The following is a 16,211-nucleotide window of genomic DNA, read 5'->3' on the forward strand; positions in this document are numbered from 1 at the left end:
TTGCTTCTGCATAGGGGACATGCCTGGGCTGAGAGCCCAGCTTCTGCAGCTCTGCTTCTTTTTCAGTTAAGTCCTGTGACTTGACTTTTTATGTCTGCCCCTGCCTGCAATAGATGAGCATCTCTTTAAATACTGCCTTCTGACTCTCACAGTGTGCTCTCAATTGTTGATCAATAGATTTCAACCTGTCATGTTCTCTTCAGTGAATTGGTGACACTGAAGAACAGTATCATATTTCGCAGTCCTTATAGTTGGTTGTTTCTTTCTGACTTCTCAAAACCAACACTTTGTACCGCTAGTGCTTCCCTTTTGCCTGTATCCCTTTCTAGTCCACAAAAGATGCAGGTCTTAGCAACTGCACCTTTGGAGCATGCCATGAACTGTAAATACCACACCTCCCACCACTGAGAAGCCTGACTGCTGTCTAGCCAGTGGATGAACCATCCCAGAATCCCAGCTGTAGTGTCTGCTACTTAGAACCACTTCCGGTACCAGCTGGGTCCTTGAGTAGGACCTGAGATGGAGATCCTTGTTCAAGCAATTTATTGAAGGAGGAGGGAGGTGAGTCAAACAGGATAAACAGAGGCCAAACTAAGCAAAAATGCAGCCGCAGCTGAAGACTGGCTTTCCTCAGGGAAGCTCTGGCATTTGAGTGAAGAGGGCTGGCCTTTTTGTACAGGGCGTCTTATGTAATGACAACTGTAAACCTACTTTGGCCCTGTAGAGAATCGTTTATCTGATCTTGGACCCTCTATAACTTGGATTGGGAAATGTTAGTTAAAAAGCCCTGAGTGTGAATGGTTATGTGACTATGCTTCCCTGCTGCAAACACAGCGAAACAGGTTTCCTGGATGCAAACAACAAGAAACTGTACTAGTGACCTTTGTGCAAACACAAAGGAATGCATGTTAAAGGGCTTTAGGAAATTAGCTTAGAGGTTTATAGATTGCCCCTCCCTTTGTGTTTGTTAATACCCTTATCACTTGATCGCCTTCCTTTGTAATCTTGTTACCTTTGTTCTACTTCTGATCAATAAAAGCTCAGGGAACAAGGACTCGGGAGGTTAGTCTCTCTTGACTGCCTTTCCCTCTTCTCCTGACAACAGTTGTGTCTTGAGCAGTTTTTCCACATGACACCAGTAGTACCCAGTGGGCTGGAGGACTATATGGCCTCATCCTGTCTGTATTCCCTTGCTTTGCCTTTGTCGCTGGCAATGAGTCAGGTCTGCAATGGGGGTGGGGGTAGATGTTTCTCTTCTGGGGAAGGTATCAGCTGTGAGTTGTTCTCAGCCAATTCGCAAAGAAACTGGGATTGGGGCTGTGTGTGTGTGTGCACACACACCAAATAGTAAAAGTGCATGGGAAGGACACGAACAACATCGACTGTAGTAAAAAAGGCACAAGCTCATATGCTTCCTCGGTAGGGTCTACAGCAAAATAAGGTGAAGTCCTTACTAGAGGCTGACTAACCACTCCTTGCACATCTCACCTCATGGCTATGTTCAATCAGCCATTCATTCCAAAGATAATTACAGAGACCCATTATGCTGTAGGTCTAACCAGCACTGTGGGAATAGAGTAATGATTAAGTTTACAGACTGTGAGCAATAGACTTGTAAATGGATGATTGCAGGAAAATGTAAATAGGTGCTATCAAAGTGATGTGAATCTGTACATGCAGAGAAGGGAGAATTTTTTTTAATCAGGAGCTAAAAAAACTTCATGGAGAAGTAATGTAAACTAGGGATTGAGAAATGATGAGTTTGTCAGGAGAATTTCTTTATTTACATAGCAATTGGGTATCTTAGTACTAATATACAAACAATTGGTTTTGAGTCTAGTAAGATTTAGGGGAATGCTTGAATTAAGCTCTTGTGAGGGCAAAAGAATATGATCCAATGTGCCATCCAATGATCTGTGTTTGACCCTCTGATTCTATAATGCAGCGTGTTTTTTTATTGACTTGAACAGAGAAAATTATGCAGCTTCTTATTCACTCACCATTAGTATTCAAAGGCACCTCAAATGAACCAAAAGCCATTTCACACAAGAAATTCATGTTTATAACTTACATAGGAAGGTGATGCCTCAGCTTCCCATTACACAGAGGTAATTTGAACAACAGACATTTATTTTCTCATGAATCTGCCTCCATGGACTTAGCTGAGAGGTAGGTAACAAGATTCCAATGTGATGGATTTTCTCCTGAGTTTGAGCTGGAAGTTTGTTATAGGACAAAGAAAAACTATTATGGATCCATTAAAAAATATCCAGTTGTGAGATTGAATTAAAAACAGCTTCTTTAGTGGTATGCGTTTCAAGTTTCCTCTGCAATTAGTTAACATTCTCAAAAACGTCTGTTTTCCATTTCCACTAATAGGGTGGCTGATTGAATTTATTCATTAAACTGGCAATGTCAAAGTCCATCTTTTGAAAATACTCTTAGAGTTAATTGGGGAGTACGTCAAGGCTTGAGTCTGGTAACTCAACTTGGAAAATGAACAACTTTGTCTCTCAGATGTTCTTTGCAGAGAAAAGAGATGAATGTAGATGGTAAAGCAGATTTAAATATTTTTTCTTTCTGTTTTGGAAGTACCTGAAACTCTTTACCTCTTTTTCTTTTAATTATTATTATTACTATTATTATTTTTAAAATTAGACTTGTCTCCCAGTACTCAGGGATACATATATAAAGGCATTTTACACTTTATTAGGATCACAATGCTAACTGTTTCTTTCATTAATAGTGTAATATACCAGCTGGCATGGTAAGAAATTTTCTTCTAGCTTTATGAAATGTTAGATTGATCCTGTATAGTTTCAGCTAATGCAACACAGGTGACAAAACATCTTGGGAGAATAAGCTACTATCTTGCAAGGCATGAAACATTGCACTTTGAACCAAAAACTCTACATGCTACTTCCCTCAAGTTGAAATTCTTAGGCTTATAAAATTTGAAAATGGGAGATTATACTGTTCACCATTTCATGAACCTCCCTCACAATTCAATTAAAAAATGGGCAAGGGAACTGAATAGACACTTCTCCAAAGAGGACATACAGATGGCCAATAGACAGATGAAAGGATGTTCAACATCACCAATCATTGGGGAAATGCAAATTAAAACCACAATGAGATATTGTTATATACCTATCAGAATGGCAATCATCAGTAAATCAACAAACAACAAGTGCTGGCAAGAGTGTGAAGAAAAGGGAACTCTCTGTCACTGCTGGTGAGAATGCAGACTGGTATAGACAGTAGAAATCAGTGTGAACTTTTCTCAAAAAATTAAAAATGGAGCTTCCTTTTGGCCCAGCAATCTCACTTCTGGGAATATATTAAGAATCCTGAAACATAATTCAAAAGAATAAATGTACTCTTACTGTTCATTGCAGCATTATTTACAATAGCCAAGATCTGGAAACAGCCTAGGTGGCCATCAGTAGATGAATTGATAAAAAAGCTGTGTTATACCATGGAATACAATGCAGCCATAAAAAGAAGAAAATCTTACCTTTTGCAACAGCATACATGGACCTGTAGATCATTACGCTAAGTGAAATAATCCAGTCAGAGAAAAACAAGTACCATATGATTTCACTCACGTGTGGAATCTAATGAACAAAATGCATTAACAACCAAAACAGAAAAAGACTTATACATAGAGAGCAGGCTGACAGCTGTGGGATGAGGGGTGGACAAGGAAGGTAAAGGGATAGAGCAAAAGAGGACTAAAAAAAGTCATGGGCAAAGACAACAGCGTGGTGATTGTGGGGTAGGTGTGGAGAGATGGAGGAGGGTTTAGGAGGGATAAAAGGTGATGAAGACTTGACTTGGGATGGTGAATGCACAATATGATGTACAGAGATGTGTTACAAATTGAGCACCTGAAACCTGTATAATTATGTTAAATAGTGTTACCCCAATAAAATTCAATTAAAAAAATATAAAGAGATAGCCATGGGCTAAACTGTGAAAACAAGAAGCTCATGCCCAGGATGACCTTTTTCCCCCTAGCATATCACTGGTCATGAGAAGGGGGGTACGAATAAGGGGACCTGAGAATAGCTCTCAAGCATTAAGCCCCAAAACAATGAGGTTCTCACTCACATCAAATACGTCTAGGTCTTTGTTGTGTCTTAGCTCTAATTTCAGAAAAGCAGCAAAACCAATCAAGTAAAGCTATGGCTGACCACAGAACCAGCTGTGTTGACTAATGACCCCCATGAAAGGACACACCTGGAAACCTGATGACTATTCTGTTGAGATTCTCCCCTCGGACTGCTCCTAAAATCTCTACCCTTAAAAACCCTTAGGACAAAGAACCTAGAGTGCTCTCCTTCCCAGGTGCATGCCTGTGCCTTCCTCCTCCACCTCTCCCCTCTCTTCCCCCTCCATCTCTCCTCTTTCCTTCCCCCTCCCCAGCACAGGCCCATTTTCCTTGCCTCTCTCTCTTAAGCTCTAAGGGCTTTATTTTGCCTCTGTAACTTGTTTCCTAAAGCCAATTTCTTCTACTTATGTGACTTTCAAAATTAACTTACTCTTAAAAAATAATAAAATAGGTAGCCAAAAGAAGTTTCATAATTCTAAAATAGATTACCCATATCAAGAGTGTAAAACTTTGACTGAGACAAGAGGAAGACTCATGAAGAGGATTTTTAAAGAGGCATGCTCTGAAAAGAACCTGACTATGGTGTTGCACCTCCAAATATCAAATAAGGGTGCCTCAGTGAGACTATTTAGACATCTTAATATATGGTGTCTGCAGAATGAATAAAATGGTAGTTTTCTTTTTTTTTTTTTCTTTTACTCACACCTGAAAAATTTAAAGGGCTAGAGTTGGGAGCCTAGCTCCTGATGCTAGAGTCAAACTCATTGGATTGGATTTAGTTTATGCATGCAGAGTTTAATAAGAGAGAATTTGCATGTGTTTCACATGGACAAGATGTAGGTCATGTAAAAGAGAAAGCTGTCTTTATGCAGATTAGATTCTGACCAATAACATTGCAGTGAATACTAATGAGACTGAGGGGGAAATGAATAGCTAGAGGGAAATACATCTCCAACAACATAGTCAGATATACCTAGCATATTCTCTGAAGAACTCATGATAGTGTCAATAAGTTAAAGAATTACCTTTAACACCTGCTAAGCTCAGAGAGCAAGAATCATCTTACATTAGTTCTAATTAAGTGGAAAGTTTTCTTGGTCTCCTATTTTATTATTTATTTATTTATTATTCTGAAGTGAGAAGCAGGGAGGCAGAGAAACAGACCCCTGCACACGCCCAACTGGAATCCATCTGGCATGCCCACCAGGGGGAGAATCTCTGCCCATCTGGGGTGTTGCTGCATTGTGACCAGAGCCATTCTAGCGCCTGAGGTGGAGGCCATGGAGCCATCCTCAGCCCCTGGCCAACTTTGCTCCAATGTAGCCTTGGCTGCAGGAAGGGAAGAAAGAGTTAGAGGAGGAGAAGGGGAAGGGTGGAGAAGCAAATGGGTGCTTCTCCTGTGTGCCCTGGCCAGGAATTAAACCTGGGACTTCCACACACTGGGCCAATGCTCTACCACTGAGCTAGCTGGCCAGGGCTCCTCTATTTTTTTCTTTCCTGATCACATCTCTTTGAACCTGGTAGGGTCAGATAATTCAGTTGTAAAAAATGGAAGGGAAAGGAGAGTGAAAACATAGGTCAAGAAATGGAAAAAGAGACTGTGATAACTTTCTTGGATCATAGGTTCTCATTTACACAAGGCTACAATTGAGCATGAAGAATTTTAACTTTATTATTATTATTTGTCTAGCTTTACTGAGATATAATTGACATATATCATTGTGTAAGTTTCAGGTGTACAATGTAAGAATTTGGTATACTTACATTATAAAATGATTTGCAATACTATTAGTTAACCACTCCATTAGCTCAGATAATTAACTTTTGAAAAAGCCAATGTCAGGAAACTTTTTCCCTATATTTTTCTAATATTTTTATGGTTTCAGGTCTGATATTTAAATCTTTGATAAATTTCAAATTAATTTTTATAAGTGGTATAAGATAGGGGTCCAGTTTTACTCTTCTGTGTATGTATGATTATCTGGTTTTCCTGGCACCATTTTTTGAAGAAATTATTCACTCCCCATTGAGTATTCTTTTCTATCTTGTCAAATATTAGTTGACCATGTATGTGAAGGTTTATTTCTAGGCTCTTGATTCTGTTCTATTTGTCTATTTGTTTGTTTGTATTCCTCTTCCATAGTGTTTTGCTATTATAGCTTTGTAGTGTAGTTTGAAATCAGAGTGTAATGCTCCTGATTTTGTCCTTTTTTTTTTGTATTTTTCTGAAGTTGGAAACAGGGAGGCAGTCAGACAGACTCCCACATGTGCCCGACCAGGATCCACCCAGCATGCCCACAAGGGGGCGATGCTCTACCCATCTGGGGCGTTGTTCTATTCCAACCAGGGCCATTCTTACGCCTGAGGCAGAGGCCACGGAGCCATCCTGAGCACCCGGGCCAACTTTGCTCCAGTGGAGCCTTGGCTGCGGGAGGCGAAGAGAGAGACAGAGAGGAAGGAGAGGGGGAGGGGTGGAGAAGCAGATGGGCGCTTCTCCTGTGTGCCCTGGCTGGGAATCGAACCTGGGACTCCTGCACGCCAGGCCGACGTTCTACCACTGAGCCAACCAGCCAGGGCTTTGTTCTTTTTTTTTAAAAAAAGTTGCTCTAGTTCTTCAGGATCTTTTGTGATTCCATATGAATTTTATAATTGTCTTTTTCTATTCCTGTAAAAAATGCCATTGGAATTTTGATAAGGATTGCATTGAATCTGCAGATGGCTTTGGGTAATACCAATATTTTAAAAATATTAATTCTTCCAACCCAGACACATGGAATATTTTTCCATTCTTCGGTGTGTGTCTTCTTTAATTTCTTTTATCAAAGGCTTTTAGTTAGTTTTACAGATCTTTCACCTCTGTGGTTGAATTTTTTCATAACTATTTTATTGTATTTCATGCTACTATCATATAAATGAAATTGTTTTCTCCATTTCTAATTTAGATTATTTTTTCTTTTTCTTGCCTGATTGCTCTGAGTAGGACTTCCTGTGCTATGCTGAATAAAAGTAGTGAGAGTGGACTTGTCTTATCCTTGTTTTTAGGTTAAGAGCTTACAACTTTTGACTTTAAATACAATATTTGCTGTGGGATTGTCATATTTGTACTTATTTATGTTGAGGTATGTCTTTCTATACCCAATTTGTTGAGAGTTTTTATTCTGAAAGGAGATCATAGCGTACAATCCTTTTAATGTACTCTTGAATTTGGTTGGTTAGTATTTTGTTGAAAATTTTTGTATCTATATTCATCAAAGATATTCTCCTACAGTTTTCTTTTCTTTAGTGTCCTTATCTGGCTTTGGTATCTGAGTTATAGTCGTTTTGTAAAATGAGTTTTGAAGTGCTCTTTTCCCTTAAATTTTTTGAAGGTTTAAGAATTAGTGTTAGTTCTTCTAATGTTTGGTAATATTTATTAGTGGTAAAAGTTTGATCTTGGTCATTTCTTTGTTGAGAGTTCTCTGAGTCAAATACTGATTCAATCTTCTTACTCATCATTGATCTGTTCAGATTTTCTATATTTTCATAATTCGGTCTGATAATGTATTTCTAGGATTTATCCATTTATTTTGTGGTTATACAATTTGTTGGTTTATAAATATTCATAGTAGTCTTTTACATAATCCTCTATTTTGGTAATTTTAATATCTTCTTTTTCATTTTCGACTTTATTTATTTGAGTCTCTCTTTTTTTTATTAGACTACCTAAATGTTTGTCAAAATTGCTGTTCTTTAAAGAAAAAAGCAGTTCTTAGTTTCATTGATTTTATGTGTGTGTGTGTGTGTGTGTGTGCGCGTGTGTGTGGTCTCTATTTCATTATTTCAACTCTGATCTTAGTTTTTTCTTCTGTTAACTTTGATCTTTGTTATTCCTTTTCAGTTCCTTAAGGTGTAAAGCTAGGCTGTTTATCTGAATTTTTCTTTTTCTTAATGTAGGTATTCATTGCTATAAACTTCTTATTTTGCAGCATCCCATAGGTTTAATATGTTGTGTTTCCATTTTTGTTTGTTTCAAGATATTTTTAAATTTTCCTTTTGATTTCTTTTTTGACACATTGGTTGCATGAAGCATATTATTAATTTTCACACATTTGTAATTTTTTCAATTGTCCTCCTGTTATTGATTCTAGTTTCCTACCATTGGGGTCAGAAAAGATATTTAATATTATGTCAATCTTCTTAAATTTGCTAAAACTTTTTTTCTGACCAAACATGTGGTATTTTATAAATGTCAGTTAGGTTTATTTAGACTAATTATTGTTCAAGTTCAGGTCTCCTTATTCATAATATATCATCAATAAGATGATCCAGCCATTGTTGAAAGTAGGATGTTGAAGCCTCTTATTATTATTGTATTTGTTGTTTATTTCTTTTTTCAGATCTGTTAGTATTTTCTTAATATATTTAAGTGCTCCAATCCTGGATGAATATGTGTTTTACGATTATTCTATCCTCTTGATGAATTGACCTCTTTATTATCATATAAGACTTTGATCCTTGTCACAGCTTTTGAATTAAAGTCTGTTTTGTCTGCTATAATACAATTACCACTGCTTCTTTTGGTTTTTAACTTGCTTGAAATATCCTTTTTCATCCCTTCAATTTGAACCTGTGTCTTTTTTAAAGCTTAAGTGAGTCTCTTGGAGGAAGTACATAGTTGGATCTTGTTAGTTTATCTATCTATCCACTTTATGCTTTTTGATTGGAGAATATAATCAATTTATGTTTAGCGCAATTATGGATATAGATGTCCAGTTGCTCCAACAGCATTTCTTGAAAAGACTATCATTGCTCTATTATATTATTTTATTTTCTTTGTCAAATACTGTATTAATATGTGTTTATTTCTGGGATCTGGAATCTCTATTCTATTTCATTGACCTATTTGTCTATTCTTACCTCTATACCATACTGTCTTAATTATTGTGGCTTTCTAGTAATTCTTGAGGTCAGGTAGTGTTGGTCCTCCAACTTTGTTCATTTTCTTCAATATTGTATTGGCTATTCTTGTTCTTTTTCTTTCCACATTAACTTTAGGGTCCGTTTGTCAGTATGTGTAAAATAACTTGCTGGTATTTTGATTAAGATTTAATTGAATCTATAAATTAAGCTGGGATAAATGGATACCTTGATAATATTATGTCTTCCTGTCTATAAACATGGAATAAATCTCTATTTATTAAGCTCCTTTTTGTTCATCAGAATTTTTGTAGTTTTCCTCATATAGCATTTCACTCATGAGGTACTAATATAAATGGAATTGCATTTTTAATTTCAAATTCCTCTTGTTGATTACTGGTATAGAATAAACAATTGACTTTGCACATTGACCTTTTATCAAGCAACCTTGCTATAATCCTTTATTAGTTTTTTAATTATTTAAATTTTTCTGCGTAGATGAAAAATTTCATCTTAAGTAAACAAAGACAATTTTATTTCTTTCTTCCCAATATGTATTCCTTCCTTTTTTTTTGTTTTGTCTTACTGTATTAGCTAGGACTTCCAGAATGATGATGCAAAGGCAAAATGAGAGGAGACAGAGTTGCCTTGGCCACAAATCTTAAGGAAAAGCTTCTAGTTTCTCATCACTAAGTATAGTGATCAGTGTTGATATTTTTGTTGTTATTCTTTATCAAGTAGAGAAAGTTACTAATTCTACTTTGCTGAAAGTTTTTTTTTATGAATGGGTGTTAGATTTGTCAAATGCTATTTCTGTATCTAATTTTTCTTTGTTATCCTGTTGATGTAATAAATTACAGTAATTGTTTGTTTTTTTTTTGTTTTCAGAGACAGAGAGAGAGTCAGAGAGAGGGATAGATAGAGGCAGACAGACAGAAACAGAGAGAGAGATGAGAAGCATCAATCATTAGTTTTTTTTTTTGGAAGGATTTCTTTTTTTTTTAATTTTTTTTTATTTTTTATTTTATTTATTCATTTTAGAGGAGAGAGAGAGAGACAGAGAGGAGAGAGAGACAAGGGGGAGGAGCTGGAAGCATCAACTCCCATATGTGCCTTGACCAGGCAAGCCCAGGGTTTCGAACCGGCGACCTCAGCATTTCCAGGCCAACGCTTTATCCACTGCGCCACCACAGGTTAGGCAATCATTAGTTTTTTATTGCGACACCTTAGTTGTTCATTGCTTACTTTCTCATATGTGCCTTGACCATGGGGCTACAGCAGACTGAGTAATCCCTTGCTCGAGCCAATGACCTTGGGTCCAAGCTGGTGAGCTTTGCTCAAACCAGATGAGCCCATGCTCAAGCTGGCGACCTCAGGGTCTCGAACCTGGGTCCTCCACATCCCAGTCTGATGCTCTATCCATGGCGCCACTGCCTGGTCAGGCTACAGTAATTGGGTTTTGAATGTTGAACCAATCTTGCATACTTGGGATAAATCCCACTTGATCATGGTGTATAATCTTTTCATACATTCCTGGTTTCTACTTCGGTTTCTTTTCTTGTTATATCTTGTCTGGTTTTGGTATTAAGGTAATGTTGTCCTTATAGAATGAATTTAGAAGTATTCCTTTGATTTCTACCTTTTGAAAGAGATTGTAGAGAATTGGTAAAATTTCTTCCTTTAAATGTTTGGTAGAATTCACCAGTGAACCCATCTGGGCCTAGTGCTTTCTGTTTTGGAAGGTTATTAATTATTGATTCAACATGATTAATAGATACAGGCCTATTCAGATGGTTTTATTTCTTCTTGTATGCGTTTTGCAAAACTGCTTTTTTGTTTCATCTAGGTTATCAAATTTGTGGTCATAGTATTTTTTATTATCCTTTTAATGTTCATAGGATCTAAAATGATGTCCCATATTTTATTTCTGATATTAATAATTGTATGCTTTCCCTTTCCCCCACTTATCCTGACCAAAAGCTCATTAATTTCATTGATCTTTACAAAGAATCAGCTTTGGTTTCATTGACTTTCTGTAATGATTTCCTGTTTTCAGTTTCATTGATTTCTGCTCTAATTCTCATTATTTTCTTCAGCTCATTTTGTATTTACTTAGCTTTTCTTTTTTTTCTAGTTTCTCTAGGTGGAAACTCAGATATTGATTTTAGATCTTTTTTCTTTTCTAACAAATGCACTCAATGCTATAAATTTTTAAGCACTACTTTTGCTGTATCCCACAAATTTTAACCAGTTGTGTTCCCATATTCATTTAGTTAAATATATTTTAAATTGCTCTTGAGATGCAATGTTTTTTAAAAGTGTATTATTTAATATCCATGTATTTTGGGGTTTTCTATTTATCTATTTTTTTCTAGTTTAATTGTATTGCAGTCTGATAAAAGGTATTGTAGGACTTCTATTCTTTTAAATTTGTTCAGGTATATTTTATGGCCTACAGTGTAGTCTATGTAGGCAAATGTTTCACATGAGCTTCAGAAAAATGTGCATTTCTCTGTTGCTGGATAAAGTAGACCATAAGTGTCAGTTATATCTGGTTGATTGATAATGTTTCTGAGTTCAATTATGTTCTTACTGATTTTCTGCTTGCTGGATGTGTCTATTTCTGATAGAAGGGTGTTGAAATATCCAACTATGATATTAGATTTGTCTTTCTTCCTGCCATTCTATTGGTTTTTGTCTCAAGTAGTCTGATGTTGTGTTCTTAGGTGCACATTTATTTCTTAAAAATATTTTTTCTATCACTTGTTTCCTTCATCCCTTCCTTCCTTCCTTCTTTTTTCTTTTCCTTCTTTCCTTACTTTTTGTCTGTAATGTTTTAAAGTAAATGCCTGCTATCATGTAATATACATCTTTTTCTAAAAAGCATCTAAATAACTACATTATTATAACTAACAAATTTATCATGTTCTATGTAGTCCATATCTACTTTTCCTAAACAATTTATTTGCATCAAGATTTAGGCAAGAAGTTCACATTTTTTAACTTTCACTTAAAAAAAATTCTATTCTTTGCCCCTCCCTTACCCCATGTTCTTAACTTATGAAAAAAACTAGATTATCATCCTGAAGAATGTCCTACATTATTATTTTTTAATTCAATTATTCCTTTTATATTTATTACCTGTCATTTTTTAATAAAGTTGAGTTATCCTTTATCAACTATTTGATTATCTTAACACACAATCTTTACAAGAAAGGCAGGATACATACTTAATCCTTTCCCTTTTTATACTTTTACAACAATTCTCAGAATGATGACTCTTGCACCCAGCAAAGATACCAAATATTTGTGTGAATATTAGTATGAAATCATGTATTTTTAGATATTACATGTGTTTCAATCTATTGCTGTCATTGTTCTTTTTAAGTTTAATTTATATTATTTAAATAATAGTCTGTACAGGCACAATAAGAAGACCTGCACTCCTCCTGTACATTTCTTACCCAAGACATGAAATCAACAATTTCTTCAAGAAAGTTCCTGTTAGTGGTGAATGAAATTTGAAGTAAAAATTTGTGTATTATTTATTCATTAGTTGTATTATTTGTCTACTAGGGTGTTCATTATTTTCTAGACCTTTACATTTAACAGAGCTAAAAAATTGTCATTTAAAAGAAAATATATACATGTTTTTAGAAAGAAAGAGAGAGAGAGAGAGAGGAGAGAGATGAGAAGCATCAACTTGTATTTGCTTCACTTTAGTTGTTCACTGATTGCTTCTCATACGTACTGTGATAGCAGGGGATGGGGGCATGTTCAAGCTGAGCCAGTGACCCCTTGCTCAAGCAGCAACCTTGGGCTCAAGCCCTGAACATTAGGTTTGAATCCAGAGACTTTTGGATCATGTTGATGATCCTGCACTCAAGCCAGCAACCCCATGTTCAAGCTGGTGAGCCTGTTCTAAAGTTGACGAGCTTATGTCCAAACCTGCAACCTTGAGGTTTCGAACTGGGACCCTCAGTGCTCTGGGTCAACGTTCTATCTACTGCACACTACCAGTCAAGCAAAAAAATATTAAACTGTGAATTCATAGTAATATTTCTAAATCAAAGATTACAGATTTTATTTAACTTAAATTTTTATATATATGTATCTCTCTTCTCTTATCCTAAATATTTACTTTTAAAATAATTTTAACATTTATACTTATATATTGGCTAGTTCAAAAATAATTCTAGTAGTTATGCTACTCACAAGAGACCAATGAATGTAGTTTTAAATTTTATACTTTTTTTTTACTATTGTTACTTCTTTCTTTTTTTTAAATTTTATTTATTCATTTTAGAGAGGAGAGAGAAAGGGAGAGAGAGAGACAGAGAGGGAGAGAGAGAGGAGAGAATGACAGAGAGAGAAGGTGGGGAGGGAGGAGCTGGAAGAATCAACTCCCATATGTGCCTTGACCAGGCAAATTTTATACTTTTGATATGTGTGCGTGTATGTGTCGTTCTTGATATGTATATCCCATTAGAGATGTACTATCAACTTACTGACACTAAATACTCATCTATGTGGTTATAATTCTTCCATCAGAAAAACCTTTAGCTTATTAACCTTCAGTTGATATAGTTTATTTTCCATTTGTTCTTATTTTTTGATGGTTGCTTTGTTTTTGTTTGATGTTTAAATTAATGTAAAACATTTACGTATTTCCAAAGTCAAAACTATGAAATAAACACATTAAGGAAGAAGTTGCTTGCATATTTGTTCCCATGTCCCATTTTCTCCCTCCTCAGTGGGTAACAATTTTTATTAGTCTTTAGTTTATTCTTTCATATTTCTTGTAAAGAATATTAGAAAATATATGTGTTTGTATTTTTCCCAGTTCTTGCACAAAAGTGAGCATATATTCACTGTTCTATGCCTTGTATATTCACATATCATTGCATATTTTTGCTAGTCTTTCTTAGAAATAGATCCCTAGACAGAGGATTGCTAGCTCAAAGGTAAATCTCTACAAAATTTTAGTAATTATTGCCAAATTCTCTCCATTAGTTTTATTACTTTGTTTTTGAGAAGATTTTGAAAATACAGGTGCCCCAGTCTGTGACCTACAGAATTCAAATTCCAAGATTTGGGTTCTCATGTGATTTGGATGATGAGTCAGATCAAGGTAGTCTGTTTTAAAGGAAACTTTTAAGGCTACCCTTAAATTAACCCAATTAATTGCTAACTTGATATGTGCTAGGTACTGGTTAGAGAATTCATAAGATGAATATAATATAGTCTCCTTTGGAGGATTTTATAGACTAGATAGCAGAGGAGAAATATTCATAAATAAGCCATTGTAACATCTTGCAACTGCTGGTTTAACAGAGATATACACACAGTGCTCAGGGAGCACAGAAGAGTGAATGACAATCTAGGAGAACTGTACCTGGGATAAATTGATAGAAGCAGGACACATTTAACAAACTCCTTACATAACTCATTTAATAAAGTCTCCTTCCTGAGGAAAATAAATTGTGTGTCTAACTATGAATTTATCCCATTTGCACTTCTTCTTTGCTTAGTTTTTTTTTTTTTTTTGTATTTTTTGTATTTTTCTGAAGCTGGAAACGGGGAGAGACAGTCAAGACAGACTCCTGCATGCGCCCGACTGGGATCCACCTGGCATGCCCACCAGGGGGCGACGCTCTGCCCACCAGGGGGCGATGCTCTGCCCCTCCGGGGCGTCGCTCTATTGCAACCAGAGCCACTCTAGCGCCTGGGGCAGAGGCCAAGGAGCCATCCCCAGCGCCCGGGCCATCTTTGCTCCAATGTTGCCTTGGCTGCTGGAGGGGAAGAGAGAGACAGAGAGGAAGGAGAGGGGGAGGGGTGGAGAAGCAGATGGGCGCTTCTCCTGTGTGCCCTGGCCGGGAATCGAACCCGGGACTTCTGTACGCCAGGCCAATGCTCTATCACTGAGCAAACCGGCCAGGGCTGCTTAGTTTATTTTTTGATATAGCTTTCAACTGTCAAGTTGAAACTGCCATAGACCTCTATGGATAATAATATTTTCAGTGTAAAAACATTACCAGAATCATGAGCATACTGTGATTTATGTGAAATAAACAATGCCATTCATGTAGTTGACAGGAGAGAAGATAAAAGTCAATAAAAAGAGAATTGTTTATTAAAAAGATCTAATGTTACAAGAACAGTACACAGAATTATTATCTGACTGTGCCTTCCACACGGTATATACCCTATATATAGTACATATATACAGACTGTATACAATATATTTAACGGTTTGACATGGGGTCCACAATACCTTCATTTGGGTATGCAAAACATTCACTTTCATAAATTTTTAATTACAAGAAGTGTTGTTGTTTTTTCATAGTTCAATTGACATTATACAAAAATACAGTCTCTTTAGTGATTTAAGACTGTGTGGTTATTATCCCATCCAGAAAAAAGCTCACTCAGTATCGCAGCTGTAAAATAATGTGCCTTGATAAAGAATGCTGTTTTGTTTTCTTCAAAGTAACAAGTACGCAATATAGAAGTACATAAACATATCAAACCTATTTTTAAAAGTAGGTTTATGATGCAAAATACATATTCTGTGCATGTCAAGTCAAAACATCCCATATCTTTGATTCTTGTAAGAATAAAACCTTGGACACTCTATATTTTAATATTCTGTCAGATATGTACCATCCTTCAGTTAGCTGAGAATATTGGTTAATTTGGGTTTGCTATATGTTGACATTATATTTTCAGGAGGGCTTTTTATGAGTTCCAGTAATAACTTGATTCTTAAAGTCCTTCACTGAATCTTGTATAAAACACCATGAAAAATAAAGAAAATAGTTTGATCAATCAAATATGAAGTAAACATTATTGCCCATTCATTAATATTCTTGCTGCATTTTTTTTCCAATGCGTATTTTGCTCCTGCGAGGCTATATCACACTCAGAAAAGCTCATATTTTATCTGCTAAATAGTTAGCATCCCTCTATCTGCAAGCATCTCTCCCATTAAAAAGGAGGTGCTCAAGGAAGGCCACATGGTCGTTGTTATTCACTGATATCAATATTCACCACCTATAGTACTTTACGATAATACTCTGTTAACTATAATAGTCTTTAAATTACTTATTGTTTGTTTAGGGGTATCTTGGACACAATTTGCTCAAAAGAGAAGAGTAAGTAACATAAATAGTTGTACTGTGACTTCTAAAGTAATCTTTTA

This window comes from Saccopteryx bilineata, chromosome 1, assembly GCF_036850765.1.
Source record: "Saccopteryx bilineata isolate mSacBil1 chromosome 1, mSacBil1_pri_phased_curated, whole genome shotgun sequence".
Classification (NCBI taxonomy): domain Eukaryota; kingdom Metazoa; phylum Chordata; class Mammalia; order Chiroptera; family Emballonuridae; genus Saccopteryx; species Saccopteryx bilineata.